The sequence below is a fragment of the Vipera ursinii genome (assembly GCF_947247035.1).
Source record: "Vipera ursinii genome assembly, chromosome: 6".
Lineage (NCBI taxonomy): Eukaryota > Metazoa > Chordata > Lepidosauria > Squamata > Viperidae > Vipera > Vipera ursinii.
The window spans coordinates 40,910,989-40,937,453 of record NC_139515.1 but is presented as its reverse complement, the minus strand read 5'-3'; positions in this window follow the sequence as shown (position 1 = coordinate 40,937,453).

Here is a 26,465-nt window from a genome sequence, read left to right as displayed (position 1 = left end):
TATCAATCTAATCAGATAACCCAAGCAGAGACTTCTTGATCAAGCAGCACTTTATGTGATCAAATTAAGCAGCTGGGTGGCCAACAATCTGGAACGCTGGCAGAGTTACATCCAGAAGTGCCACACATTAGAAAGTTGGTAGCATTGCTTTATAAACTTTGTTAGCCAATGAAAATCAGACAACAGAGCCATTACATCATAAGAAAGACATCAATCATTCCTGTACATTTCCTTATTCCCTCCTTCAGTATATCGCATCCATGTACATGTTTCCCACTTTTGCATGAAATTTCTCTGGTGCAAAAGCCGATTACAAAAAGCAAGAAAGCAACAGTTAGATTAAACAATTTCCCTTTGTTCCAGAATCCTTCATAATAAAAAAAGATTGAAAAGTGAAGTCATAGTATTGCAGTTGTGTTGAGATGTTATTTTGTCTGACAAAATATCAGAGTTTACTTAGTAGTGAAGCTTGCTGGTATCCTCAAGAGTAAACTGTCACCAGATAGTTTCATAGAGATTCATGGTTTCTGTACAACAGATATATGCAATATTGTTTAACAAACAGTGTTGTCTTCTATCTTTCCTGATGCCAAATCATTTTTGAAATGTAAAAACCAGTGAGTTCATAGAATTGTATCATTGTCTTGATTTGATAATGCGCATGCATTTTTAACAAGGCTTTCTGGGTGAGGCCCTAATTAATAATTCTTGTTGCATTTGGCCTTTTTCAAAGAAAGCATTGCAGAAAATGTTTCTGTAAGTTATTTAGCTGCTTGTATATGAGGCAAAACAGCTGGTGGACAGTCCTACCAACAGACCTTGTTACTTGATGTCATTTTTACAGATATGAAGAAAATATCTTTCTCCTTATTACTTCTGTCATAGTGACTTCTTTTTAATAGGGGGAGGAATCCCTCTTATTCATTTGTTGTTGTTGTTGTTAGTTGCGAAGTCGTGTCCGACCCATCGCGACCCTATGGACAATGTTCCTCCAGGCCTTCCTGTCCTCTACCATCTTCTGGAGTCCATTTAAGCTCACGCCTACTGCTTCAGTGACTCCATCCAGCCACCTCATTCTCTGTCGTCCCCTTCTTCTATTGCCCTCAATCTTTCCCAGCATTAGGCTCTTCTCCAGTGAGTCCTTCCTTCTCATTAGGTGGCCAAAGTATTTTTGAGTTTTAGCTTCAGGATCTGACCTTCTAAAGAGCAGTCAGGGTTGATCTCCTCTAGGACTGACCGGTTTGATCGCCTTGCAGTCCAAGGGACTCGCAGGAGTCTTCTCCAGCACCATAGTTCAAAGGCTTCAATTCTTTGGCGCTCAGCCTTTCTTATGGTCCAGCTTTCACTGCCATACATTGCAACTGGGAAGACCATAGCCTTGACTATACGCAATTTTGTTGACAGGGTGATATCTCTGCTTTTTAGTGTGCTGTCTAGATTTGCCATGGCTTTCCTCCCCAGGAGCAAGCGTCTTTTAATTTCTTGGCTACAGTCCCCATCTGCAGTGATCTTGGAGCCCAGGAAAATAAAATCTGTCACTACCTCCATTTCTTCCCCATCTATTTGCCAGGAATTGAGAGGGCCAGATGCCATGATCTTGGTTTTCTTAATGTTTAGTTTCAACCCAAGTTTTGCACTCTCCTTCTTCACTCACAACAAGAGGCTCTTTAGTTCCTCTTCACTTTCTGCCATTAGAGTGGTATCATCTGCATATCTTAGGTTGTTGATATTTCTCTCAGCAATCTTAATTCTAACTTTTGATTCATCTAGCCCTGCCTTTCTCATGATGTGCTCTGCATATAAGTTAAATAGGCAAGGTGACAGTATACAGCCTTGCCAGACTCCTTTCCCAATTTTGAACCAATCAGTGGTTCCGTGTCCAGTTCTCACTGTTGCTTCTTGGCCTGCATATAGGTTTCTCAAGAGACAAATAAGATGGTATGGTATGCCCATCTCTTTAAGGACTTGCCAGAGTTTGTTATGATCCACACAATCAAAGGCTTTAGCATAGTCAATGAAGCAGAAGTAGATGTTTTTCTGGAACTCTCTAGCTTTCTCCATGATCCAGCGTATGTTAGCAATTTGATCTCTAGTTCCTCTGCCTCTTCGAAATCCTGCCTGTACTTCTGGTAGTTCTCGATCCACATACTGCTGGAATCTAGCTTGTAGAATTTTAAGCATAACTTTACTAGCATGAGAAATGAGTGCAATGGTGCGATAGTTTGAACATTCTTTGGCACTGCCTTTCTTTGGAATTGGAATGTAAACTGATCTTTTCCAATCCTGTGGCCACTGTTGAGTTTTCCAAATTTGCTGGCAAATTGAGTGTAGCACTTTTACTGCATCATCTTTTAAGATTTTGAATAGCTCAGCTGGAATACTGTCACCTCCACTAGCTTTGTTGTTGCTCAGCTTTTCTAAGGCCCACTTCACTTCACATTCTAGGATGTCTGGCTCGAGGTCAGTGACCAACTCATTGTGATTATCACTGTTATTCATAAATGTCCTTAAATAGAAATGTTTGTCATCAAAGTGGTTCCTGTAGTTTACATGATGACATTATTATAGAAATGATTGGATTTGCATAATGATACCATTTTATAAATGATGTAAACCAATGCAGAGATGTGGTCCTTTGTGTGTAAATTCTGTTTTATTATTTTAATGTACAGTGAAACTGCTGTTAAATTAAGGTTTTATTCAGGAAATTTAATTTTGTAACTGCTCACATAATTTTTAATATGGAAAAGCATTTTGTCAAAAAAGGCAAAAAAAATAATTGTAAGTGAAATAAAATATTATCCATGCTTTTATTTTGGAAAATATAGGCATACTTTACAGTATAGTTTCATGGGATAACTATACAGTCAATATTACTTACAGAATTTTTGAGCTAGTGGAACATAAAGTAATTAGAAGCTAATTGCTTAATGATATTGAATAATGTATTTTTCTTATTTTTCTCATTAATGGTGAAATGTATACAAACATTAATTATGGCAGCAGAAATTCAAACGTATACTTTGTGAATAATAACTTGATTAAATTCCTTTCCAACAAATGAGACAAGTAAAAGAAACCTTAGTGAACAGATTTTTTTTCAATCAACAACCATAAGGCAAAATATTTTTAGAAGGCACAATTAAAAGTTGTTGCATAATATAAAAATTAAACATTTTCTTTATGTGCCCATATTCTAGAGAGCAAGAAGATGATATAATCATCATCAACAATATCATCAATTAAATATAGTTAAATGCTATAAAATACATTTTGTGGCGCAATGCAAACCAAATGAAAGAAGAAACAAAATGTAATGAAAAAAAGAACAGGGTATGGGGTTGATTAACCAATAAGGGTTGATTAACCAATAACACAAGAGAGTTATGTTCTTTACTTAGGCCCTGGGTTAGGATAGGTGGCAGAGCCCTTGTGGAATTATTTTCTATTAGTGTTTGCGTGCTTTTTCTTTTTTCTATGTTTGTAGTTAAAGTTTGCTTTAAATCATCTAGAGCAGGGCTTTTCAACCTTTTCACCCATTGTACCACTTTTAGGATATGGCAACATCCAAGTACCACCAGTCACCTAGCAAGGTGTCAAAAATTTGATGACCAAAAAAAAAAAAGTAAAAAAGTGATGAAGTACAGGTAGTCCTCGATTTACAACAGCTTGCTTAGTGACTGTTTGAAGTTACAATGACACTGAAAAAAGTGCCCCCCCAAGCCACAGCTGAGCAAGACACTTGCCTGCCCACCCAGTGGTGCTCTTCCTCCTGTCCGAGGTTTTCATTGTTGTGAGCATTTCTGTTGAGGATTGGCGGGTGTGTGTGTGTTTGGTTTTTATTCCCCCCCCCCTCTGCTGGGTGGTTGCAGCAGGTTTTGGTCACTTCACATGACCCTGGGACACTGTGACCATCATAAATATGAATCAGTTGCCAAGCATCTGAATGGAGATGCTGCAACATTCCAGACAATCAGCGCTTCTTCTGGGCTCAGCAGAAGCGCCAGGATCAGCGCTGAGCTCCAGCTGGAGTCTGGTGCTGATCCTGGCACTTCCACTGAGCCCTGACAGCCCTGCAGCTCCAGCTATCTCACTCAGATTTGTGCGGTTCAGCTCATTCCCCTCCCCCGCTACTTTTCTAGGATGGTCGCGTACCACCTGCCAAGTGCCAATGTACCACAGGTGGTACCCGTACCACTGGTTGAAAAGCCCTAATCTAGAGTTATAATGTAGGATGGTCTATAAATTAAATAATTTGTTCAGTCCCCTGGCACCAGGGATAGCTAGTACTGTAAAATAAAAGTGAAAGTCTGTTTACTTTAACGTAATAATTGTGATTTGCTAGTTTTCAGGGGAGGTAGGATTTTTAAAAATGTCATACTTTTAATATGCATTATCTGCCTTCAAAATATTTATTAATATTAAATGAAATGCTACTTTCAGTGTATATTGCTCCGTAATAGCCTGTTTAATGCAGTTTAAATATGAGATAAGTTCTACAATTCAGGCAGAGCTTAAAAATAGAGGACAGCAAGCTCTTGAGTCCTCAGTGAGATCACATGATTGCAAATAGTGCAGTGCCTCTCTTGACCTGACCACATCTCATTCAAGATTGCAGAAAATTCATTTGATTTTATATAAAACTACAGTTAGTCCTCAACTTATGATCATAGTTGAGCCCAAAATTTCTGTTGCTAAGTGAGATAATTGTTAAGTGAATTTTGCTCATTGTAGCCTTTCTTGCTACAGTTGTTAAGTGAATCATTACGGTTGTTACATCAGTGACATAGTTGTTAAGTGAATCTGGCATCCCCATTGACTTTGCTTGTCAGAAGGTCACAGAATTCAGATGCTTGGCAACTGACTCATTTTTATGATAGTTGCAGTGTCCCAGGGTCACGTGACCAACCATCATAAATATGAGTCAGTTGCCAAATGTCTGAATTTTGATCACATGACCATGAGGATGTTGCATAGGATATAAGTGTGAAAAATGATCATAAATGGTCACTAAATGAACTGTTGTAAGTTGAGGACTATTTGTACTGGAATCTTGTGATATGTCACCAAAACCTCAGAAGAATGTGGTGTTTCCACACACAGGCACTCATTTTTATCCATTTTCAGTTCATAGGAACTGGAATGGAAACTGGTGATATAATACTGCCTTTATACAAATTAATGGTGAGATCAGATTTGGAATAATTGTACTGTTCTGGATAGCATGCCATAGAGCTAAAAGAAGGATATTAAGGTATTAATGTTATAGAGGATAGAGGATTGATAATGTAGAGGATATTACAGAACTAGAAGAAGAGCAAAAAATGGGCAGTCTAAATGACATGTAGTGTTTCTCTGCATGGAAATACTACAGCAGATGGAACTGTTTAGGAATGAATAAGAGAAGGCTTGATAGAGGTATATACAACCATGCATTGACTAAATAACACAGATAGATATTTTGTTCTCTCTCTAAAATTAGATCTTGATGCCATCCACAGAAACTAAATGCAGAGATTCAGGAAAGACCACAGAAGCTGCCTCCTCCTCCTCCTCCTCCTCCTCCTCCTCCTCCTCCTCCTCCTCCTCCTCCTCCTCCTCCTCCTCCTCCTCCTCCTCCTCCTCCTCCTCCACAGGAATTGATCAATTGGCTTGTCATGACTAGCCAAAAGTTACCCAACCAGCTTTCATGCCTTAGGCAGGACTGGAATTAATAATATCCTAGAGATTCTAGCCTGGTGCCTTAACCACTAGTCCAAACTGGCCTTTTAAATATATCATATAGTTAAACTGTAAAATTGGCTCTAAATAATGAAAGTGACTGCTAATTTGAATGGTTATAAATGGGACCTGGGTAGGTTGTTTGGTTTTAGTATTAATGATTGTTTACTGTTTACTGACTCATAGGCAATATGCCTTAGATATAAGGGGAATATTCTTTCTTATGAATAATTCTAAAATTAAAAATACTGTAGCTACTTATGTACTGCCTTACTGTCATGAATAACTGAGTACCGGTAATACATGAGGGTTCTTATAATCTGATTTGTATATTGTCCAGGGATTCTGTTTGGTGATCACAATTTCCAATTGTTGGTTTTTCTCTGCTGTTTACTATTTCTTGCTAACAGAATATAGTGCCTCGCAAATTTTCCTTCTATGGATTTACCAAGCTTTTACTGTATAGGTAAAAGTACAGGTAAAGTTTTCCACTATCTAGTAGTGTCTGATTCTAGGGAGCGGTGCTCATCTGCGTTTCTTAACATTGCCTGAAGACATTTCCATGGTCATGTGGCCAGCATGGCTATATGCCAAGGCACACAAAACACTGTTACCTTCCCACTGAAGTGGTATCTATGTATCTACTTGCATTTCCATGCTTTCGAACTGCTAGGTGGGCAGGCGCTGGGGCAAGTAACAGGAGCTCACCCCATCATGCAGCGCTTTGGTCTCAAACCTGGGTTGCCAACTGACAAGTTCAGCATCTTTAATCACTGAACCATCATGCACCCCCAACCTTTTATAGAAATTATTTTGGACTAGTACCCAAAAAATCATTCTATTTCTAAATAATGGAAGATTTATTTTTAATAGTGCTTATTGTTAAAAACAAGAACGCCCCTTTTCCAATTTAGGACCATATCTAAGCCCTTGCTCCAAGGCTAAATCTGGCAGAAATCTTACCCACATGGATAAGATTGGCATATGAAAAATCTTTATTGCAATAAGAAAGGAACAGAATCAGCCATCTGCAGACTGTTCATGCAATCCAGGGAGGTATGTTGTCTCCCTGGAGCAAAAATCAAAGATGTGGCTGAGAACCTAATCGAAATAATTAGGCCCACAGATTACTACCTTTTCCTCTTCCTTCACATTGGGACGAATGACACAACAAAGAACCTGAGTACAATATTGAGAGATATGCAACTAGGCAATAAAGTTAAGGAGCTAGGAGAATAAATAGTGTTCTCATGAGTACTCCCAATGAAAGGCCAACCCCCATTGAGGGAAAAAGAATTCAAAAAATAAACTACTGGCTAAAGGGTTGGTGTTGCCAAGAAAACTTTGGTTTCCTGGACCATGGACTGCATTTCCTATGCGAAGGACTCTTGGCAAGGGATGGACTGCACCTCATGATAACAGGGAAAAATGTACTCGGAAAAAGACTGGCCCAACTCATTAGGAGGGTTTAAACTAAAATTGAGGGGGAAGGGTGACCAATCTTTAGAATCAGTCATAACCAATCATAAATCCCAAGAAAACAAATCAAACAATGAGGTAGGGAGTGATGAGAAAAAAAGGAAAACTCAAACAACAATCAGGAGATGCAGGAAACATACCCACAGACAGCTATAAAGGTCTTAAATGCTTATAAACAAATGCTCAAAGCTTGGGGAACAAACAGGATGAACTAGAAGCAATAGTACACGAGGGGAGGTATCACATAGTTCAGGGGTCAGCAACCTGAAACAGTGACAGAGCCACTCGGAACCGGTTCCCTCACAAAAGGAAAAACGGAGCTGCAAAAAATATGTGCGTATGCACGTACATGCGCACATGCGCAGAACAGGGTTTGACTGAAGAGTGGAGCCAAGGCGAGATACGCACCTGCCCTGCATATTTGAATTGATTGGTTGAACTTTTTTAGTCCCACTTTTTTTTTTTTGGACTGCACATGGCAGAGGACCGGGAGCCGCAGGAGACGGCTGAAAGAGCCGCATGCGGCTCCGGAGTCACGGGTTGCAGACCTGTGACATAGTTGGTATTACAGGAACCTGGTGGGATGAAACCCATGACTGGAATGTACTGATGGATGGACACAAATTGTTCATTCCAGTTTAACATCAAGGCAGCTTATTCTAAGTGTGTGCTTTTGAGGACTAAGTTAGCTATGGCTGCTTAGAACTTTGTTTCAGTTACAAGCAAAACCCTTGTGTAATGAAGGGGTTTTTGTATTAAATAAAAAGTATTATATATAGGAAAAGCCTGTATAATAGGTAGAGCTTATAAGATACCTGAAGTCTATTTTTTAAAGGAGAAAGATTTTCCTTGAAATAATTCCGTTTGTTATTGTTGTCCAATAACCACATTTAAGTAATCTAGTTAATCTAAATTATATACTATATTCAGGGAAGCATCTTGGTTTTAGGCTAATAGTACAGTGTTAACTTCCTATTCTAGGATATTGTTTTGAAAATTGGAGGAGAGATTTGTGAGTTGTAAAATGTTATGTACCCATTTTGCTTCATTTCAACATATGTTCTTCAAATATCTAGGAGAAATTCCATCAGAAGATGTATTGTGCTGGTTAATGCAATCTCATTAGAGATTTGCAGAATGCATTCTTCAGCATAAAATTTTCAGTCCATTTTTACTCATTGGTTTGCAAAAATTCACTGCCATTGCTTTCCAAAGTTGATAAATTTTCTATTATCTATACAATGTCCCAGGGACTTAATTTCAGCAGCTGTTTGACTGCAGCAGTTCTTTTCTATCATTTTCTTGTGTCATTATTAAGAATCTCATAGGGCTTCATTTCAGATCTTGGAACAGGTGCAGCATTATTCTTGAAAAGACATGTTCTATAAATTAAACTGTAAGTTGGATTGATTGTTAGAAACAGAGGCCATTAAAATGTTACTGGGATTTAAAGTTCCCCAATATACCGTACTCTTGTTCTTTCTGCTCCTTATTCCTCAGACAATCTTGTATCATGAGTGTCCTGTGGCATATAATGAATACTGAAATATGTGTAATGTGTGTAAGAGTCTCATCCCCAGTCTCATGTTGTAAGTTGGTTGCAGGTAGGTATGCTGTTGAAGGCCCTCTATTCTCATGTAATGCAGAAGCAGCTGAAAGACATTTTTCACTGAAGTGTGGCCCATACAGAGATATCTTATACAATACTTATTTTGGCATTCTAGAATCAGTTACCGTATTTCTTACTCAGTGTTGTTGATGATACAACCTCTTTAGTCCCAAAATTGCAATCTGATTCAACTGGAGTGGAAAGTTTTAAAAGGTGTGGTATTGAATATTCTCTTCTCTTTTTTTGTTCTGCTTTTTGGACAAACAATGAACTCAAAATCTTGTTCCTTCAAAGATATATTGGTTATTTTTGTATTACTTTTCATGCATGGAAATATAAGAGTTTGAATCAATGTGAATTCTTGGTTAAGCTTTGTCCTATATTGTTTAAAATTTATTTGCTGCTATTGTAGACCCTTGCTGCAGATTGATGTACTGTACATCCAGCATTGATTAGCTGTGGTGATGCAGTGGTTAGAATGAAGTATTGCAGGCTGACTCTTCCCACTGCCATGGGTTTGGTCTTGACTGGCTCAAGGTTGACTCAGCATTCCATCCTTTTGAGGTCAGTAAAATGAGGACCCAGATTGTTGGGGGCAATATGCTGACATTGTAAACTGCCTAGAGGGCTGTAAAGCACTAAGAAATGGTATATAAGTCTCAGTGCTGTTGTTATTGCTATTGCTATCTACTTATAGAAGACTTGACTGTTGTCCTGCTTTAAATGTAGGGTTTGGTAGACAGACAGTGTTTTGTGGACTATTTTTTGGATGGTAGATGATACATGGAAAAGATAAGAAAAAAAGCAAACATTTTCCCCATAGCTTGGAAGAGGGATGCATAGTTTTGATTTCCCCAAAATTATGGCACAGCTCTTTCCAATGGCATTTCAGATGAAAATCCTAAATAACTTTCCATGATTAAGATATGTTTTTTTACATTAAATTACCCAGTTCTATCACAATCCTTTTATTTTGGCCATGAATGGGAATTTAAAGATGACTTTATTATGGATTATAATGGATGAAATGAGTGAAAATAGATGGTGAATGATGAAATTTCTAAGTTTAGCTATCATATATGCAGAAATGCATGATTATATGTATATTCACTTCTTTGGGATGTATTCCCACTGAACATAATGGGACTTTGTCTGAGCAGATATATTTGCAATGCTAACCTAGTTTTGAATTTTTTTAATCTAGGATATATTGAAAATTAACTAATTTGGAAAGTTAATTTAATTGCAGGTTGTTTTTGTTTTTTTCATGCAGTATCTCATGTAAGGAGGACAGGAATCATTCAGGAACTGACTGAAAATATAGGCATTGCAAGAGCCTTTGCAAACTGCAATAACTGAAATGTTCTCATTTTAATAGATTTTAGCAATATTTTAGTAATATTTCATATGTTTTGGCAATATTGAGCTGCATATAAGGCTAGGCAGATTTCTTTTTGCCTTTTGAAAACAAAAATCTCAAGAGAAATGGTTTGAAATAATAAAATTAATATTAGATATTAGATCTCTCAGATCTTTACCATGATGATAGAATAGAATAGAGCTGGAAGGGACCTTGGGGGTCTTCTAGTCCAGCCCCCTGCTCAAGCAGGAGAACCTATACCATCTCAGACAGGTAATTGTCCAGTCTCTTCTTGAAGATTTTCAGTGATGGAATACTCACGATTTCTGGGAGTAAGCTGTTCCACTGGTTGATTGTCCTCACTGTCAGGAAATTTCTCCTTACTTCCAGGTTGTTTCTTTCTTTGATCAGTTTCCAGCCATTGTTTCTCGTCCTTCCTTCTGGTGCTGTTGTGAACAACCTGATCCCCTCTTCATTGTGGCAGCCCCTCAGATACTGGAATACTGCTGTCATGTCTCTCCTATTTCTTCTTTTCTTTAGACTATCCAAACCCAAGTTCCGCAGCCATTCTTCATATGTTTTAGTCTCCAGGCCTTTGATGATCTTAGTTGCTCTTCTCTGAATTTTTTCCAAACTCTCAACATCTTTTTTGTGATATGGTGAACAAAATTGGCTGCAGTATTCGAGGTGTGGTCTTACTAGAGCTTTATAAAGCAGTACTAATGCTTCACGTGATCTTGATTCTATGCCTCTGTTTATACAACCCAGGATTGTATTAGCTTTTTTGGCTACTGCTGCACACTGCTGGCTCATAGTTGTGATCGTCCACTAGGACTCCAAGGTCCCTCTCACAGTTACTGTTTTTAAGCCAGGTCCCGCCTAAACTGTATTTGTTCCTTTGGTTTTTCTGCCTAAGTATAAGACTTTGCTTTTCTCCACATAGGTTTTTGGGACCCAAATCAATTAATGCCTGAGAATAATTTTCCCCCTCATAATGAATAAAAGTCCCTTTCTCAAAGAAAATATTTGATGTAATTTGGTTGAAGATCACCTGTCTAAATATACAAGGGTAGCACTGTTTGTTCTAATACTGCTATCTATAAATGAAAGGTAGAGGATTAGGATGACATCCAATTCTGCATTTCAGATTTCTGCAGATTTCTTCATCACTCTTCCTTCTGAAACCTCCTTTGAATTTTTTCAAAACACTCCAGAACATATTTGGGGCAGGAACATTGTGACTTCAAAATTACAAAATTGGTAGAAACATCCAAATCAAGCTGTGTGATTTTTGCAACTGCTTTATGGGTTTTTGTATACAGTATATGCTCAAGTCAATAGAACCACACAAATTGATTGATTGGAATCATGAGCACTGACCCACCTCTTACGCACATTGAGCTGTACATGCGCCAGCCTGCCACTTGCACAGGAACTCTGTGTGCGTGTGTGCGCTGGCCTGGTGTTTGTGTGGCCCAGTTTCCCCCCCCCCGCCAAGCCAGGCCGCCAAGCTGGAAAGATTGGGGACTGCTGCTCTTAAGGAATATAGCAGATGAAAAGATATATTAGACTTCTAAAGTCTCTATTCCCACTAGGTAAGAGGGCTGCTTTAGAGAAAATAGTTCTCCAAATAGCCATTCAGTGAATATCAGTATGAGGTGTTTTTAAGATGGGAAGACCTGGAAAAAAACTGAAAAAAAATGGGAAAAAAGAGAGTTTTTCCATTTTTTTCCAAATGGCTTTGGGGAAAAAGGGGGGAAAACCCCGAAAAACCTTGTTTTTCCCCCATTTTTTCCGGGGTTTTTTCTAGGCTTCCCATCTCTAGCAGATTGATGATGATGATGATGTCATCAAGATATGGGTAGGCAAAACAGCAATTTAAATTATACCTAAAAAGCCTCAGAAGCCAGTGAAGTTGAAACAATTTTGGTATAATATGATTATAAAGTCCAGCTCAAGATAGCAATTTTGTGTTGTAATTGGTACACCAGATAAAAGTTCCAAATAGATATTGTAGAACCTGCTTACTAGAAGGCTTTATAAATGAAATCAAAACATATATTAACTTTTTGTTTTTAATGTCCTGATATATTTTAAAATGAGCATACAGCTGGAAACCTTATGTTGTGAAAAAATATTTGATACTAAGAATAAAAAATCTTACTCTTTCTATACTCTGGAATCTTGGCCTGGCAAAAAAATGCCAAGTTTCAAATATCTTCACAAATACATATTTTAAAGCACTTTTATTCACTTGATTCACATTGTGGGAGAGACAGAGTAATAGATAGGCTTGAGGGAAATACCTTGAGACCACAGTAATTGCTTCTTTCTTTGTTGTGTGAGTCTGTCTTCTTATTACAAGCATTAAGGGGAAGGCATAAATTGGAGAACAAGATCCTGCAAAAAGTTGTTGCATAAGCAAAATTAATGCGGCATTTTTTAAAAGTCAGTGAAGCCTTATACAAAATGCCCGAACGGTTCCAAGCTGAATCAATGTTCTAATGCAGAGCCCAAACACTGTTTACTTTAATTAGCAGTCTTGAGCATCAAGGAGTAAAAAGAAAAGACCAAATGATTATACTCAGATTCTACAATGTGTTATTTTATGTTTGTTATGATGCACACAGCCTGGAAGGCTCTCTCTTCTTCATTAACTTTGAATAATTTCATTTCATATCAAGCAGCTTTTCAGCTCTGCATCATCATCACAATCAGTTCTTATTGTTTTATGGAACAAGTTGCTACCATTTACCATTTGTCAAATTTCTGCCTTGTTGGCTCACTCAAGCTTCTGGGATCCAGTTTCAAATAATTAACACTGGCCTAAAGGGATTGTTGCTAAATCCTGCAATTTATATGTATGCTGAGCTATTGTTTTTCTGTAAAAATCTTGCTGAATTAGTATTACATAAACAGGATGTCTTTCAGAATTATACATTATGCTTTATTTCTTCTTCTTCTTCTTTAAAAAAAGAGAGTATGTAGCTGATTTCCCAGACATCCAATAATGGCCATTTGTTAATTGCAATTTTACAAGGGGCTGGGTGAGAGGAGGCTAAACATACCCAGTACAGGATTCAAAGCACTACGCATAACTACAGATGGTACTCGACTTACAACAGTTCATTTAGTGACCATTCAAAGTTACAATGGCAGTGAAAAAAGTGACTTATGGCCATTTTTCATACTTATGATTGTTGCAGCATTCCCATGGTCATGTGATTTACATTCATATGCTTGACAACTGGTTCATATTTATGACAGTTGCAGTGTCCCTGGGTCATGTGACCATCTTTTGTAACCTTCTGACAATCAAAGTCAATGGGGAAGCCAGATTCACTTAACCATTACTAATTTAATAACTGAGTGATTCACTTAACAAATGTGGCAAGAAAAGTCATAAAATGAGACAAAACTCACTTAACAAATTTCTCTCTTAGCAACATAAATTCTGCGCTCAATTGTGCTCATAAGTTGAGGACTACCTGTAGATGGGATTTGGATTGTGGTTTTTTTTTAATAGCAGTCTTGATTTTGAAGTGCAAAGAAATGGATCTCCTTTTCCGCCTGCAGGGCTTGGGATTCATCCTCAAATCTTGCCCTCAACTGCTCCCTGAACAAATTCACATCTAGCAATTCCAGAGCCCATTCGTCATGAAGGTTGGTCATCCACTCCGCTGCTTCCCCTTCCAAGTTGGCTGTCACTGCATTCACCATCATGGCATCATCAGGGTAGGTGTAGGCATACAGTAATGATCTATGTGGGCCCACACCAGGTTTAGGAAAAAAGGCAACTTCTTGGGATCTCCATCAAAAGTGGGCTTGATAGGGGGTGGCTCGAGGTGTTGTGGTGCCAGGTACTCTGGTTGTTGAGCAGCTTGCCGATCTTGGGGTCAAGACCATGCCACTCTCCGGAATCCTCTCTGCTGGGCACCCGGGTTTGCAGAGCGATGCTGCTGCAGAGGGCTTGGTTGGGATTGGGGACTCGAGCCTGCAACTGATGGAGGAGTGGGCAAAATGGCACGGATCCCAGCAACAGGACTGGAACTTCGGTGAGGAGGTAGAAGTGATGGATAAGCTTTCACCTTACTCCCCTTTGAGCACTCACATTGGGCTGTAGGAAACCCTTATCTGACTTCCAGCCAGTAAAATTTCTCCTTTAGCTGTTTGACTGAGGGACTGCAGTCTGGCACTTACACTCAGTGGATTTGTTCCATCCAGTCAACCCTTTCCCTTTCTTCTCCGCTGCGGAAGATGGATCCTGGAGTGGAATTAACAACAGCTCCTCTTTGGCGGCTTATGGGTGCTTCTGTGCTGAGGGATTGTTTCTGATTGATAAAGGTCCACCCAGATGGTGGTTCCCTCTTGTGGCATCAACTTCCCTAGCTGGATTATCCGGTTCTTTGGCCAGGCCCCCATCATCAGATCTTCGGTGGCTGGAGCAGCTGCTTACGCTCCGATAGCCAAATCCCTGCTGCAACCGGTGGCGGATTTCTCTTTTTTCTCCATAGTGAGATCTTCACTGAGTCTTTGCTGTCCTCCCAAGGTGGTGGGTAGGCAGCCGGGGTTCAGCACCCCTGGAAAAATAGCATTTAGAGTGAGACTTGGTTTAATGTCAAGGTTCTGATAGATAAGACCAAATAAATCAGAAATCTAAGGCTTGAGATTTCCTCAAATAACATGTTTATTGGTTACATAGTATCGGCACAGTCAAAAATGAAACCAAGTCTGAAGTTCCCTTCAAAGAGAAACAATATTACAAAGTTAATTTCTCACCCCAATGCTATGCAATCAGCTATGTTCCGCAATAGAAAAGTTTGCGGGCTTTCTAACCAAATGCTCACGCCCTCATCTAACTGATGGAAATGACCTTGGTTCCCATGGGACAGTAAAATATTTAGGCTAGTAGAAATCCTCCACACTCCCTCCCATTCTTGTGGCAACCTAGAATGAGCAAAATGGCTGCAGCTAGATTTGTTGTAGAGTTGACACATTGTTCCAGAGATATTTCTTTAACTAAACAGAAAAGCAGAATAAACACAGACAGATAAAAAAGGCAATGAGGCTGTGACCGATTTCAGACTTCCTGATAGCTTCCCCAGCTTCCCCTTGTAGGAAACTAGCAGGCTACAGTGGAAATGATAATCACATAATTATGGTTTGACTGTGGCAGTATGGTAGTGTGGCAGCACTGATGTGGCCACAATGTTCCCAAATTTTAATCCCATCGAAATCCTGGGTCCTGGATTTTTGATGCATTCTTTAAGATATATTGATTCAAAAATTGTTTACCCATAAGGCAGGGGTGTCAAACTCACAATATCATGTGATGTGTCGTCATGTATTGTGACTTTTTTTCCATTGCCAGAAATGGGGAGGGCATGGTTTCGCCATGATGCATCCAGCCCACGGGCCGGCAGTTTGACACCTCTGCCATAAGGCATCGTTTCACTGAATTGAAGCTTGCAAACAAAAATACACAAAAGTTTGAGTTTCATAGATTTTTCATCTGTATCTCCACCTTATTCAATAAAAGTGCTGGTTTTAAACTCCTTTATGGTTTGATGCCTGGTTACTTGCTGGGCCACATCTCCCTTCCAGAGTGGGCCATGTCAATCATGCCAGCTGGTTGTTCCCCACTTTTGGGAGATCTGAGACTGAAGCCCAGAAGTATTATTTTTTGCTGGAATGACTTCCTGTTGGAAATCTATTGGTTCTAACAATGTCTGCCTTTCAGAAAAACTTGAAGATTGTCCTTGTATGGAGGGCTTCTGGTGGCTGACTACATGTACAGAGTGTTTTTTTATTATTATGTCTGTATCTTGAAGAATTTATGGGAAGAAAAGCAAATACTCTATAAAAGCTTTTAATATGATTTTACTTGCAGATGTATGTAAAAAGATCAGTCCATTGGTTGCTATCACCTTGTGTTTTAATCTTATTCAAGGATAATTTGTATCTTAGCTTATAATGGACTAAATTAATGTGTTAAAGTAATATGCTAATGTGGTATAAATTTATTTTCATGCCTTCAAGTAATTTTTGTTTTATTCCTGGCAATTGCCCGGACAACCTGAAGTTTTCTTGGCAAGATTTCAGAAGTGGCTTGTCATTGCCTGCTTCATAGGACTGAAAAAGGAAGATTGACTCAAGGTTATTCAGCTGGCTTTGTATCTAGGGCAAGACTAGAACTGATGGTCTCCTGGTTTCTAGCCTACCACTACACAAATTGACTTTCAGTGTGGTATATATTGGACTAATATTTTATCAGTCATATCATTATATCTTTTATTCACCAATATGGCATTGAAATCCAGTAATTCTAAATAAATCAACTATTGTTGAAAAATATTATAATTTTTTGAATAAAGTTAGCTCATTTAAAGCAGTTACAGTATTTAGGATGCAATGAATCCTGTTCTTACAGTTTTGAGCCTGTAGTGCATGGCCGTGCGAGAGCGGACCTCTGCTCTCCACGGCTAGTTTCATCCTGCCAGAGGGACCCTAGATGGGTCCGCAGTTGCCCCGAAGAAGTGACCGTGAAAGAGGGGTGCCCCGTTGATCATGAAGCAATAGCAATTGCTTCATTTGATCCAGGGGAAGCCCTCTGAACCTGACAGAAGAAAGGCTAGCTGCAAGCCAGTGTCTAGCCCAAGCTACCTGTAGCCGAAGTCCAAGAGCACTAACCAGAACAATGGTGAGCAGCGTGCTTAGAATTGGTGAGAGTATTTGATCTCCTCTGCCTTATTTTGCAACTAAGTCCCAGGGAAAGATCCCCAAAGCAAAAAACCTCTGAAAGTGAGGGGAGGGGACTACATTCCCATTCCCCCATAGACAGAAGCGACGAAATAAACTTTAAGGAGGAAAGAAACATATTGAAATTAAATTTAAAATACTACAATCTGATCAAACTTAGAAATTAAAACAAACTGCTAAGATTATATTCTAAAGGATTTTGATGAAATTATAAAAAAGGAAAATAATAAGAACTTCTTGTCTGAAAGGGCTGGAATGTCAAGTTTCTGACGGATGAGCTCTTCCAAAGGACTCCGGGGCATGCTGTGTACTTAAAGTCTTTTATTAAAGCCCTATAACATTGGCAAAGCTTGCTAGGGAAGCTGGAATCTGAATTCCCTTCCCCTTAGCACAATATATTAAACACAATTCTCCTCCTTTTCATTGCTGTCATTAATCACATTCTCCAATTAGTTTGAAGGGTCAGTTTTCTGTTCTGTTAGACAACCTGCCAAATTCTTATCTTCTCTTATTTCAAAACAGCCTTGAAAGACATTCTTCCTCCTCCCCCCCAGCAACAACTGATTCTAGCTCTAAAGTAACACACAAGTTTTAAATATGAAATAGCTGCTTTTTCATCTTTTGTCAAAGCAAGAGTATTCGATGTGAGCAGCGTTGACATCTGGCCCCCCTTATAAAAAGGATAGATCCTGTAATGTAAAGAAAAACACAAATTAGGGGCTGGCTTTTGGTTTGTTGGGGTGTTTCTCATAAAACCTTTTGATAAGTCTGTCAGCTTTCACATTGCTAGATTTCACCCAAATGGCTTCAGACAATGGGTATCCCTTCCATTGTACTAGGTACTGCAATTTTCCCTTAAAAATTCTAGTCAAGAATACGTTTCACTTCATAATGGGTCTGATCCGCTACTATGAGGGGTCTGGGTGCCTTCTTAGTGGGAGGCCTTAAAGTGGAGGCCTGAAAAGGTTTCAGTAAGCTACAATGGAAAACCAGGTGAATTTTCCCCCAAAGTCTGGGGAGTTTCAATTCTACTGTGACCGGGTTGATGATTCTCACAAGCAGGAGCAAGCAGAGAAAGGCTGTGGGACTCCTCGGAAGGAGGCACAGGGAGGCCACGCCCTGAACTCTAATAAAGGGAGTGTTTGGGGATGGGCTGGTTGCTGAAAGCAACCGCTCCGTTTGAGGATCAAAGTTCCAGTATCTTGTTTCTTGTTCTGTTGTTTGTTTGTGTATTAAACTTGGCAGACGTTTTCCAGCCTCAGACGCTTTCCAGCCTCTGCCGTTTGTACAGGGGTTGCCTTTCTGCAAGGCCGGTAGCAGGCTGGTACAGAACACCAGCTTCTTCACTGGCCCTTCCCCCGCTGGGGTGGCTGCTGCTGCCGGTGAGCTGGCTTCAGGCAACTTTCCTTCCTCCATGATGGGATCTTCCCCAACTCTTTGTCAGCCTGTCTCCCAAACTTGGAGTCAGTGACAGGAGGTCGGGACCCCCTAGTTAGTTTGTAAAGTTGGTGGATTCCAGCTTGATGTCAAGTTTCCGATGGATGAGCTCTTCCAAAGGACTCCGAGGCATTGTTCACCTTAAAAGTCTTTTATTAGAGCCCTATAACATTGGCAAAGCTTGCTAGGGAAGCTGGAATCTGAATTCCCTTCCCCTTAGCACAATATATTAAACACAACTCTCCTCCTTTTCATTGCTGTCATTAATCACATTCTCCAATTAGTTTGAAGGGTCAGTTTTCCCTTCTGTTAGACAACCCGCCAAATTCTTATCTTCTCTTATTTCAAAACAGCCTTGAAAGACATTCTTCCTCCTCCCCACACCCAGCAACAACTGATCTAGCTCTAAAGTAACACACAAGTTTTAAATATGAAATAGCTGCTTTTTCATCTTTTGTCAAAGCAAGAATATTCAATGTGAGCAGCGTTGACATGGAAAACAAATATTTGCTGACATCTAGTGGACATTTAAAATATAGTATATCAAAGACAATGCCCAAAACCAAAGAAAAATCTGTTCCCATGAACTCTAATAACCTTTAAGAAGATAGTTGCCAGGGAACAAAGAAGAGATTGTATACTGGGCCAGCTATAAGATTGGAAAGTATTTGAAGGAAAATAAATACTTTGATTGTGGTCTAAATTTATGAACTTTGATCTATGACTAATTTTTGAGAGGGAAAGTTACAGGAAGGATTTAAGATGGCTAAATATATTGAATTGCAATTCTGACTGGTTGACAATTGACTCCTGAAAGAAAGAACTCTTATAAAACATTGATTTTACGGAAACCTTGACAACTGAAAATTACAGCGGATTATAAAAATTACATATAAAGAAAAGAATTATACAAAATAGGACTGTTTGGATTTTGAGTTTTGGCCAGCTTGACAAGGCTAATTACAGAGACTATGGCACTTATGACGGATTACTTGAAAGGGGGAGATAACATGGATATGACATATTCATCAAAAAATGATAGAAAACCACACTTAATATCTACTCTTGAAGGATTCAGCTGGAAAGATCAAAGATCTCTAGAAGCAACATTTCAAGATAAGACAAATACTTTCCAAGAAGAAATTTATACAAATCACAATAGGTCTAAACCACGAGGAGATTAAACATAACTTTGATAACATAAATGAATACACGTCTAACTTAAATTTACAATAAAAAAACATCCAAAGAATGATGGCAAAGAATGAACAAACAAATCAGATAACAGAATGTGAACTAGAAAAAAATGACTTAATTGACAAAGTCACAAATGAAAGGAATTATAACTTAATACAAACAAGAAAAAATTCACAAGATTTGGATACAGCAATAAATATGAAAAAGATACCTTATCCATTAGAACATCAAAATAAACCTGATAAGAAAGAAAACTTAACAAAATGTACACTGCTAGGAGAATCACTGTTTGGGAGACAAAAAACATACATCTTACGTATTATGTATCCTCTACTCCTAACAACAACTACAACAATACAAGAACTGTTTGACAAGTCAAAAATATTAATTTGGAAAACAATTTGGCAAAGGAAGATTAGAGACAGGCTTAAGAGACTTGACTTGCCCTACTACCAGATGGAATATTTTATGAGTAAGCACTTGTTTGAATATGGCTAAATAAACAAATAATTTGCCTATAAAGGGGCTTTAGAATAAATGGGTTAAGATATATAAGTAATATAGTATTTTTGATAAGATACAAAAGTTAAAAATATTGGAATGATGTAAGTGAAGGAAAAGTTTGAACTTTAAAGACAAATTAAGTTTGAAAAGATTTAGGATTAAGGAATGATTGAAATATTGAGGGGAAATGAGGCTTAATAAGAACTTTGAAAAAAGAATATATAGTGATTTTATAGGTCTTATAGGTAGATGTTATGACAGATAAGTAGTATAGTATTTATATAATATATGAAATATGAAAATACTGGGATGATATATTTAGATGGAAAATTTGGACATTTAGGTGTTAATTACTGAGAAAATTATGATTGATAAGAATTGTTTGAAAAAGAATTGTTTGAATATTATGGAGAAATTGAGCTTAAACAAGATTTATGAAAATAATATATATGGTGAATCAATAAGATTCACTTATGAAAATTACATGTTGATAAGAAAAAATGCTATATATGGATGCTATTATTGGTATAAATATAGAAGAAAATGTTTTTATTTAATCATTTATATTTGGAAAAGATCAAATATCAAAAATTATATTTGTTTAATGCTGAAGAAGAAGAATACTATCGGGAGAAGAGAGGATCAAGAAAATATATTATCAATTGATATACTAATTATGGAAATATAAAAATTAATTATTATTGACTGTTAATTAACTATTATTTATTGTATATTTTTTTTAAAAAAATCATGAACTAAGACGACACACTGTACACCAGGCACTAAGGTTGTTATTATAAAAAATCAGTAAAATTCTTACCCCCCCAAAAAAGGATGCAATGAAACCTAACTTCATGGAAGAATGTATCAAATAGAATAGAATAGAATAGAATAGAATAGAATAGAATAGAATAGAATAGAATAGAATAGAATAGAATAGAGCTGGAAGGGACCTTGGAGGTCTTCTAGTCCAGCCCCCCCACTCAAGCAGGAGAACCTATACCATCTCAGACAAGTGACTGTCCAGTCTCTTCTTATAATATTTTATATTTAAGAAGACTTCAAAACATACTGTTAGCCTATAGACTAGATCAGAAGGCACACTCTACAGAAGACCAGAAGTTTACCCAATTATAGAAAAGGTTTCTAAAACTATTTAATATATATTAAACCTTATCACAGAAGAAGATCAACAATTAAAAATCATTCCAACATTTAATATATAAAAGAAATGGGAAATGGGAAAAGTATGTTTATGTTGGTAGGATTAGACTGAGAGGGAGTGACTGACCCAAAGTCCTTCAACTGATTTTCTTGCAGGACAAGAACTCATGGTCTCCTGGTTTCTAGCCCGGTACCTGAAATATTAGACCAAATTGGTTAGTAAATAATTGACAAATTTATACTGTAATGAATAGAAAGTTTAGAGCCTTTTAAAAATACTGTTTCCTATATCTGTGGTACTATTATTAGTAAAAAAATTCCTTAATTAGACTTGAACTGATATAGGAAGACGTTATACAAAAGCCTTAAGGAAATAGAATGGGAAAAATGGGAAGGTTCTAGTTTTCTCTTCCTTTGCCAAAATTATTGGCTTAAAAAACTCCTTTATACATGGTGTGTGATTTCCTTGAAGATAGGACATATAAGGTAAAGAGAATTGTTGGAATGCTTACAAAGATCCAAACAGTGCAGGTAGTTGTATTCCCTGTTCTATGGAAACAGAAGTTGGACTTTGAAAAAAATTGGATAGAAAGAGTATTGATGCTTTTGAACTTTGGACTAGGGAAAAACTCTTGGTAGTAATATGTATAGCCACAAAAGAAATAAATGGCTCGTTGAACAAATCAATCCAATGTTCTCAGTTGAGACACAAATTACCAGGTGCAAATAATCTACTTCAAACACATTATGTGAAGACCTATTTCTCTTCAGAAGTCTGTAATTGTGGCAAAGGTAGGACAGAAAAAAAAAGAAGACAATGAGCACCAGCCAGGTAGATCAACTCAATTATGGAGTACACTATTGGAAAATTTGGAGGATCGGGTTAGGGACAGATTGTCATGGAATAAATCTATGTAGTCACTAAGAATTGATACCATTAGTTGGTACAAAAACTACATATTTCTAGTTTCATAAAATGGTTTTGTAATTTTGTATTATTAATGCAGCCAAATCAATATCAACTTCAATTTCTTGCCATGAAGTAAACCTATTTTGAGCCATAAGCCTCTCTGTAAGAAGAAACATCTTGACCAGACTGTGAGACATAGACAAATGTGTAATGTTGTAGTAGCTTCACATCAAATCACAAGCAAATTGCATTGTGGTTTAATTTGATATGTGACACCAGTACCTGTAGGCTCTACATTTTCCACAATTGGAATTCTAGCCTTCTAGTCATACATATTTATACATTTCAAAATTTAACGGTTGTTTTTTGAGATATTTATTCTGTTGAATGGGTCCTGAATCTGTCTCCACATTTTGCCCAAATAATAAACCCTAAATTTACTGGATCTTGATTTATGCAATGTATCAAACACTTTAATTCTATTTAAAGTGTTTGATACATTGCATAATCTTTATTAGGTCTATGGAGTGTTTCAGAATTGATTTGGAAGAAATGCTTCAGAACATACACCAGTGTGAATGAAGGACAAGTCTTAGACTAATTAGAGAAACTGTGTCTGTTTCCAGGGCAGCCTGTGATCATGGAAACAAACACAGCAGCTTTAATAAATTAGAGACAATTGCTGTAGTCATGCTCTGCTGGGTCCTGTAGCACCTCTTTCAAATTGAATGTGAGGACCATCATATCCCTATTAGTTATATCTCAATTTTTCTGTATCATAGAGACAAAATGTTGCTTACTATAGTTGGAATTAAAAATGTCACCATACAATAATTTTAAATATATGTGTGTATTGTAATGTTTTGCTTTTTATATATTCCAAGTGAACCTGCCAGTAACCATTTTTTGCTCACATGTATACAGAGCAATAGGGACGTGGTGGCTTAGTGGGTTAGGATGCTGAGCTTGTCGATCAGAAGGTCGGCAGTTTGGTGGGTCGAATCCCGAGTGCCGCATAACAGAGTGAGCGCCCGTTACTTGTCCCAGCTTCTGCCAACGTAGCAGTTCGAAAGCACGTAAAAATGCAAGTAGAAAAATAGGGACCACTGTGGTGGGACGGTAACAGTGTTCCGTGCACCTTTGGCATCTAGTCATGCCGGCCACATGACCACGGAGACGTCCTCGGACAAGCGCTGGCTCTTTGGCTTTGAAATGGAGATGAGCACCGGCCCCTAGATTTGGAAATGACTAGCGCGCATGTGTGGGGGAACCGTTACGTTTACCTATACAGAGCAATAAGTGTGGATTTGTTTCTGATATTGGTGAATAAATGTGCATTTATTAATTTAAGTTTTGTAAAATTAAGCAAGTTTCTCCCTTCCCAAATTAGTAAGGTCTGTCAAGTGCTGGGAAAATCAGGAGATTCAGGTAGTGTAAGGTGGGTTGGAGTTAGATCTCTTGCGGGCACCCACGCAGTGACTTATGACGCATTTGACCCCTCCCTTGGAGTCAGCCTGTTCATCTCCTACATGCACAACCATTTAATGTAGAATAATTGTAAAAACACCCCTTACACAGTCTTGACTTTGTACAACCTGCTCTGTTAGGAGTGCTTACATAGAATGAATTAATTACAATATACCAACAATACTATTTTGTGTTTTCAGCTCAGTAAATATGATACATACAAAAGTGGAAACAGTGTCTTGAAGTAAAAGGAAGTATTTGCATCTCATTCAATAAATTAGCATTATTGTTCAGTAAAATTTGGAATTTCTAGAATGTTTTCTATTTAGCTGTTTATGATTGCTTTGTAATCATGGACCGAAAATTATCACAATATGCTTTTTGGGAAATGCAATATTGTACATAGTGCAGCCGTAAGAAATTGTAAAGGAAATATATACTTTTCTTCTATGATGGTCATCCTCTTTCATCGAGTGCACAGTTTCAGGAAGGATGTATATGAAGAGATGATGAAAAAAATGGACAACTGCCTGGCCAGCCAGATTAACTGAATCAGCTCTGGATATCAGTGGGTTTAAAGATGTCATAGGCAGATTATTGTCACTTACCTAATTTTGCCAACACTATATTTTTATCTTGCAAGATAATTCTTGATATATCTTTGTCCATTCTTAACTTCATATAAAGTAAAGCTTCATATTGCAAATAGAAAACTTAAATGTGATACTGTTTGTTGACTCCAACCAATAGATTAATGGTTTAGTTGACATCTGAACTCAGGCCTTTCCTACTCATAGTTCAATTTTGTCACTCCTATATTAAAGCACATCTTATTTCAAAATAATTAAACTGAGCAGAAGAAATGGCATAATGGATACAAAGTTAATGAAAGCAATAGAAGCCAACAATTCCCAGAATGAAAGTGAATTAAATTTGTCTGCAGATCTGATCTTAAATTGTGAAATGTTTTCTACTGCTGTTCCTATATTCCTGAAAACAACAATTTAAAAAATTATTTTATTTTCTCTGTTCTTTTTCCTTATTCTTTCATTTTCTAAAAAAATGGAAATTTCTTTATTGAATCTGTTAAATAATATAAACAACTGATATAGCAAAATTTTATTATACACACATGTGAGTACTACTTTAAATTTCACCTCAGTCAAAAGTGAGAATAACGTAAGAAAAAAGTGCTAGTCTGCAACTGCATTTAGTTTGAAATAAAATAAAATACATCCCAAAGGTTTCTATACTTTTGAAACAGCTTTGATACATTTTTTTCAAAGAAGAACAGATAACCATGGTAGCCTAAATTCTCACTTTACTGATTTCCATAGGAAAAATGGGAATATGATGCTAAAACAAATGGAATGAAAAGTATATGGGATACTCTCTGTAACTCTAAAAAATAGAGCTGTTATTTCAAAAAAGAACATGAGATTTCACTGGAAAATAGTTCCCACACGAAAACAAAACCTGTTATTTCCTCGAACATATTATTATTTCATTTATTCAAACAACAACAATAATAATAACAATAATAACAACAACAACAACAACAATAATAATAATAATAATAATAATAATAATAATAAAGTTATTATCACCATTTGGAACACAATATGCCAGATATCACAGTTGTAGAGAACCGAAGCGTACAGCTGATTGATATCGCTGTACCAGGAGATGCCAGAGTCGAAGAAAAAGAACTGGAAAAAATTATGAAATACCGCGACCTGGCCATCAAAACTGTGTGATTATGGATGAAACATGTAACAGTGATATCCATTGTCATCGGGGCACTGGGAACTATGTCCAAAAACTTTACAAAACACATCAAGAAATTTCAACTTACTGCAATAACTCCAGCAAAGCTACAAAAAACTGCGCTACTCAGAACATCTTACATTTTAAGGAGATACCTGGTTGATACCTAGGATGCTGGTAGCAGCCTGTGTCAACCATTAGTGCCAGTCAATTTGAGTGTTCAGTTGACTGAGTTTCATGTTTTATGAATAAAAGTTTTATAAAGTTGGAAGGGACCCAACCCCTTGCTCAGGCAGTCCAGTCCCTTGTTAAAAACTTCCAGTGTTGTAGAATTCACTTCTGGAGGCAGGTTGTTCCACTGGTTAATTGTTCTAACTGTCAGGAAATTTCTCCTTAGTTCTAGGTTGCTTCTCTCCATGATTAGTTTCCATCTGTTGCTTCTTGTCCTGCCTTTAAGCGCTTTGGAGAATAGCTTGACTCCCTCTTCTTTGTGGCAGCCCCTGAGATATTGGAACACTCCTATCATGTCACCCCTAGTCCTTCTCTTCATTAAACTAGACATACCCAATTCCTGCAACCGTTCCTTATAGTTTTAGCCTCCAGTCCCCTAATCATCTTTGTTGCTCTTCTCTGTACTCTTTCTAGAGCAGACATTGTTAGAGATTAAACTTGATTTGGGTGACAATATTATATAATGGAGTAAAAGCACCTTTAAGGAGTTAAACGGCCTAAGGGTGTGGCTGTAATTATTCCACATAAAAGAGAGTTAGATGTTACACGTAGTTGCTCTTGTATATGTGTTTGATGTTAGTGTTTGGATACCTCTTGTTCTCTTGTTTGCTAACTTGATATTTATTCTCTCAAGAATCAACTGCTTGCTACAGTGTATATTGTTTTTGATATTGGTAAGCAGCTTTTGTATTTTGATACTATGTTTTTTATGGACTGACTTTTATGTGCATGATACTGGATTGATACTTGGACTATTTCTTACTGTGTTTCTTTTTGTTGTCTGAGTAAAAATAAGTTATAAAACTCGTGTTAGTGCATTACTGTTTGCCTAAAAGTCCCAGTACAACTTCCACTGTGTA